Source organism: Cebus imitator, unplaced genomic scaffold (assembly GCF_001604975.1).
Source record: "Cebus imitator isolate Cc_AM_T3 unplaced genomic scaffold, Cebus_imitator-1.0 Scaffold480, whole genome shotgun sequence".
NCBI classification, from domain to species: domain Eukaryota; kingdom Metazoa; phylum Chordata; class Mammalia; order Primates; family Cebidae; genus Cebus; species Cebus imitator.
The window spans coordinates 583824-590065 of NW_016107795.1; the positions used below are offsets into that span (position 1 = coordinate 583824).

At 36.4% G+C, this 6242-nt stretch overlaps 1 long non-coding RNA gene across 1 annotated transcript; it reads left to right on the top strand.

Moving 5' to 3' along the window:
- Window positions 1–847: 847 nt before the first annotated feature.
- LOC119468723 lies at window positions 848–4947 on the top strand. Its single transcript, XR_005197486.1, has 3 exons — window positions 848–977; window positions 2193–2251; window positions 4341–4947. It is a non-coding gene; the product is annotated as an uncharacterized LOC119468723 (long non-coding RNA).
- Window positions 4948–6242: the final 1295 nt, after the last annotated feature.

The following is a 6242-nucleotide window of genomic DNA, read 5'->3' on the forward strand; positions in this document are numbered from 1 at the left end:
TAAGGGGAGGAAAAACAGGATAAAGTTCATTCAAATTATGTTCCTGCAGAGCTATAAGCAGTGGTGTGTTGGTAAGACAGCTTTCAAATTTTTTTTAAAATCAGATTTGTAGCATTTGCTGATTTCTATAAACACTCCCACTGTGGCCAAAATTATGCTTCCAAGAGTCAATAACTGGCTATCAAATTTCCTGACCATTTATCAAACTGCTCTTGTAAGCCCAGATGAGCTGGCCAGACCACAGCAATGAGGTAAGTGAGGCTGACTGCATAGCTCTCACTGACCAAGGGTGAGCTGCTATAGGACCCTTGGGATGTTGACTCTTCAATTACTGAATACTTCTTCTGGGGTATTCTTTTCTTTTACTGAAATTCTCACTATGCTTTGCTTTAGGGAATTGGTATTCATATCCTGTAAGTCAAAATGAGATTGTTTTTAGTGGGAGCTTGAATAAATTGAAGTGGATCAACTCTCAAGTGCCAGGCACCTCTGTTCTGAGGTTTAGATGACAATTATTACTATTACTTCAGTGATCCTTGGCCACTCTGAGATGGGAGTGGTCAGGGAGAGAAAGGAAAGGAATGTTAGTGAAACCACTTCCTGTCCTCAACCTGCCCTGGGGCCTCACTTACTATCAGCTTTGCATCTCAGACCTTGGCCTTCCTGTGAAATGAACATTCCTTAGCCCTAGCTTCCAGGAATATTGGATGCTAGACTCTAAAATAAACTGATATCATTCACAGGCCATGCCAGAAGAAAACCAGGAAACATATGACAAAAGAAATGTTCTTCAAGAAATTATTTTCCATGTCATATTTGCATAAATTTGTAATGAGCTTGTCACTTCCGTGAAGGGGGAAACCAGCATGACTCTAGCATGCTGGCATCCTGGTGCCCTTGGCAGCTAACACCAGACTGTTTCTCCTCTTGCTTCTTTTCTGCGGTTCTTAGTGGAATCATGACCAGCAGATTTGAAGGTACAGATGACTATATTCAACACTGTATGTGCTATGAGTGAGGAGTCTGAATTGCTCAACAATATTTCATTTGGCTAATATTTCAGCTTATTGAGTCATAAACCTGACAAGTAGCTACAGCCCACAAAATAACATTTTCTGACTCAGTGCATGTGAGAGAGAAGTGGTAGCCAAAGGTTCAGCACAGCAGACACTGTTGGCCTAACCATCTGACTCCACAACCTTGTTCTAGAATCTAGATTTCTCTCTATTTGACTCAGTGGCTTGTTTTATAAATTCAGTGTAAACCTCAGACCTTCAAAAATGTATATCAAACCACATGATAAACAGCACCTGGTGTTCAGCCTTCTTTTCTTCTGACTATGAAAGTGTCCCACCAGGAAATAACAATAGCTGTCAGCCTATTAACACATGAACAATTTGATGCCTCTTATGTGAAAGTACAAGTTGAGAAATTAATTTCCTGCTACTGAAATTCTAACATTTAGAAACTCTTCAATGAACAAACATAAGCATATTCTTTGAATTAATAGTGGGGAAACAAAGGATTTTCTTAAACCAAACAATTTAAGTGCCTTGACAAATGTCAGCACAGTGGAACAGGATCTTAAGCCATCAAACAGTGGGTTTTCCTTGTGGTTGTAGTTTTTCAAGGATCTATTGAAGAATCAAGAAATGCTGATTCTTTGTTTTTCTTAATCATGTTCTGTTGTCCTATGTTATCATAAAATGACTTTACTTAAAATGTTAATTTTAGTTAAAATTAATGGCTTTCTCACCTGATATCTTAACTATTGAAACATATCATTTACACTCTCCTTTCTTTCCCAAGTATGTCCTATTTAATTTATTAAGCTCTGTTGTGTTCCAGGCATTTATAAAATGAACTCTAAGTGTAGATAAAAACAGAAGTAATTCTTGTTCAGAAACATACAAATTCCTCTGAGGGGTATCAAAATTAGTACAAATTGAAATATAATAACCGAGATTTTTTTCCCAAATTCATCTTTTCAGTCATCTGTTTTAGGATAATTTTTCAGAATTTTCTTCCATATGTACTCCTTCAATGCTTCATGAGGTCATATCTAACAACTATGGAATCTGAGAGAGAGAGAGTTCAGAGAGGCCCATGTTTCTCTGTCTAAATATTTAATGTTTTCTTAACTAGCTAAGAAAATGTTAAATAAAATGAGTTCTATCTTCCTATCTTCACAGATATACAGTCATGCACTGCATAATGATATTTTGGTCAACTACAGATGGAATACACAATGGTGAGCCCATGAGATTACAGTACTATTAATATATATTTACTGTATACTTTGTGTGTTTAGATATGTTTAAATACTATTGTGTTACAGTTGCCTACAGTATTTAGTACAGTAACATGCTATACAGCCTTGTAGCCTAGGAGAATAGAATAGAGCTTCTAGCATAGGGGTGGAGTAGGCTATACCATCTGGGTTTATGTAAGCATACTCTATGATGTTCACACAAGGAGCAAACACCCTAATGACAGATTTTGCAGAATGTATTCTGATCTTCATGTGACACATGACTGTATGTTAACAACATTTAAAAAATATATAAAGCTATGGATTTTATATGATGAGAATCAGCAAAATATCAGAGATAAGTGAATTTGCAATTCCATATCTGGGTATTCTGTTATTAGGGAATGTCAGGGTGCATACAAAATAAGATCATACATAACTTAAGATTTATTATATATTTATTGTATAAAATTTATTTTTCTTGACCAGCAAAATAAGTAATTACATTTTTATAATTGAAATTGTCACATAATTTTTGTTCTACAGACAATAGTGCCATTTTAGATGATGCATGAATCATTTAATTCTTACATTTATTTATAATTCACTTAAATTTGGAGAGATTTCACTCTTCTAATGCAGTGACAATAAGATTCCTAAAGCATTACTTAGGTATAGAAACAAAGCATGCAACATTTGATGCTATATTCACACATTGTAGTATGTCATTTGTGGTTAGCTACCCAGACACTGAGGTTTCAGAATCAATTAAAAAGCATCTGGTGGACTGATTCCTTAGGGTTATGCTTGTTAACTGATCTCAGAAAAAGATGTGGAAAATGGGGAAATAGTTGGCAGTAAGGATACATGGTCCTCTTGACTTTTTCCAAGCTTCTTAGAACAAGCTCCTTGTGAAAATGTTGGTTTGCAAACATATGTTAAGCTCCTTGCAGGCATTCCAGAGCCAAAGAGAACAGAAGGGAGCTCAACCACCACCATCATTATTCTTTAGGCTCCCCACTAAGTCCTTCTGGGATCTCAGCCTTGGGGTTGAATTTTGTTAATCAAGAGAGTGAATATCTAGTGTTAAGAAGTTTAGGAGATTAAGGATCATTTGGTGCCCACACTAGGGTCTAGTTCCTCAGGTGGCAGAAGTGTCCCTGGGTTCTCTAGTACATTTGTGGGGTTTTTGCAAGGTTGTGATAGATCTTCTGAAGCTTAGCCTCAGGACAGGGGACCTTCTTTCCTTGGTCTAAGAGCAGTAATGGACCCCATATGGAACTGACCATAACATGATATCCTTTTTTTTTTAAAAAAATTGTCTTTTCTACATTTTAGAATGTACGCACTTTAAGAACGAGTTCAGTATTTTACCCTTCTTTTTACCCCCAGTTCCTTACATATCCCCAGTAATCATATGTAATGTCTGGCATAAACATTGAGTTTTTATCACCTGTGACATCCCTGTCTGCTCAATCAGAGTGTGGCTCTTGTGAGGGAAGGAATAGACACTTTGATTTCTGGATCTCAGTGTCTCCCTCAATCCTGGAAATATGGTTGCCATTTAATAAATAAGTCCAGTGGTTGAGTATACGTGTAACCTTAGAACTGCACTGAGGAAGAGGAGAAACAGCGTAGTCAATGTCCCACATAACCTGAATGTTAGTTTGGCAAACAACTGAATGAGGCAAGAAGAAAATGTAGAACCAGAAGGGTTCTGGAGTACAGAAGTAGCTCCTAGTCTCCATTTCACCATTTCAGCTACTTTAATTTTATTTCTCATTTCAAAATCTTCATTCCTGAATCTTGGATTACCAGTTGGCCAGACTTTCGAAGTTAGCTAAGTAGCCTCAAATTCCTTGGATGCGCCTCTCTTTTCCCTCTCTTGAGAATCTTTCATTATTTTATTTTATTTTTCTTACCACTCTCAAGGTCTCCCCTTCTTTTTGAGCTCATGAGATATCCTTCATCTGTTCCTTGGCTGGGTGCACAGGGAGGGAGGAGTGGGAGGGGAAAAGAGGCAGTCACAACATTTCACACACTGCCAAAATTAACAATTTTGTTTCTCCTCGCTGCTCTCTCCTTCCAGGGAGGTGACAGGACTCTGGAAACATGACTGTATTTGTACTTAAGAGACTAGCAAGCACTGCTATTACCAACCTTAGCGAAGATTTCTGTGCTACGGAATGGATAAAAGCTGCACAGTGCTGCACTTAAAATGACCACGTCAATGTTCATCCTTTTATGGAAAACAGTATCAGCCAAAGTACAGCTGGACGGCCCTACGTATTTTGCTCTGCATAAATCCCTCAGGAACTTTTTTATTTTCAGACAGTGTGGTCTGGGAGCTACAATAATGACTGAGATTGAGTATTTTTCTCCTTAGTGGAATGAAAGCATATGGTCAATTTAATCTGATTTAAAGGAAATGAATTGAAGGACAGTAGAGATTAGACTTTTGGAAGGGACTGTTGGGACTTTAAAATTTAAAATACAGCCTCTGTCATTGCTTATGTTCCAAGTGTAATTGTTGCAGGTACACAAGACAGCTATAATGTTTTATCTCACAAAACTGTATTTTCTATCTATTTTTATCATGGATACGTAGGCAAAGTAGAGAAAAAATGAGTATAAAGATGTAAAAGAAAAGGATTACATCCCATCTAAATACATTATTATGGAAACTCCTCGGTAGTCCAAAGACTTTCAATTTGTATCCAACAAATAATTTATATATGCTACTGAATTCAACAAAATTCTATAATAGAAACAAAGAATGTGATCACATTATTAGCATATAGGATTAATATTGGTCTTGAAAGAGTCAAAGCATGCTTCAGGCTCAAATGTGCAGTTCTCAGAAAGGTATTGCCTCAGTGATGGGGGTCAAATTAATCCAAGACTAAAGGGTATTGTGAGGCCACAATAAGAAATCTTAGAAACAATCTAGAAAGGATCAAACTTATCCCAGGTAACCTAAATATTTCCCCTACATTTTATTTTCAATGCCACAAGAGTTATTTTGCTAAAATACAAATACAACTCACTTATGTATAAACATTCAAAGTTTCTCTTTCACCCACATTTTGAGTTCCAAATTTTTTAGTATGGCAGATAGCTTGGTTTCATGACGTGAAAAATGGGTATATTTTTGGTATCCGTCTCTTGAGTTTGTATCTGTGTGTAAGGAGATGTTACACACACACACACACACACACACACACACACACACACGCATGCACAATCTCTGCCCTCTTCCAGCTATAAAATGCATAAAATAACATTTTAATTATTATTAGTTATTCATAACTATAATTTTAATATTAGCATATTGCTTTTTTGTGTACTATCATAGACAATTTGGTAAGTTGAGTTAGACATTTAGCAAAGACAAAGATTTTGGCAAAAATAAGCAAAGAATGTTAAAATTGAACAAATACTTCGATTGATTTTTTGAAAAATTAACACATAAGGAAGTGGGATACCAGTGGTAAAGTATTAACGTTTAATTTTTTCTTTATTTCCCTTTTGTACCTTCCACAAGCAATATTCATAGCTGGATATAATAATTCGTCGGTGTGGCCCAACTGACCAAAGGACTGAAACAAATTCTGCTAAAAGAACCAACATTGGTGTTATGTTAATCTTTTAACTCTGCTGAGAACACTGCCAAGCAGCCACCCTTATCAGCAAGAACCTCCGAAGCTGGCATTTCTGCTGGAAAAAGCTCAGGTTACGCAGCAATTTACTGTAGTGCCTGTTGTGCAAACTTTTGGGGAGTGATGCAATTAAAATTAAAATGGAATGTGCTTCAACTCTTTTTTTTCTTGATTGGAAATTCTCAACAGATACTGTCTACAAAATGGGAACTTTTTATATAGTCATAGCCCTGATCAATATATTAACATCTCTGAAGGAATATTTTTACTCCTGGAAGTTCTTTTTTTGATCTTATGGGTCAAATGTTTAGTTTTACACAGTTACCCTTGTG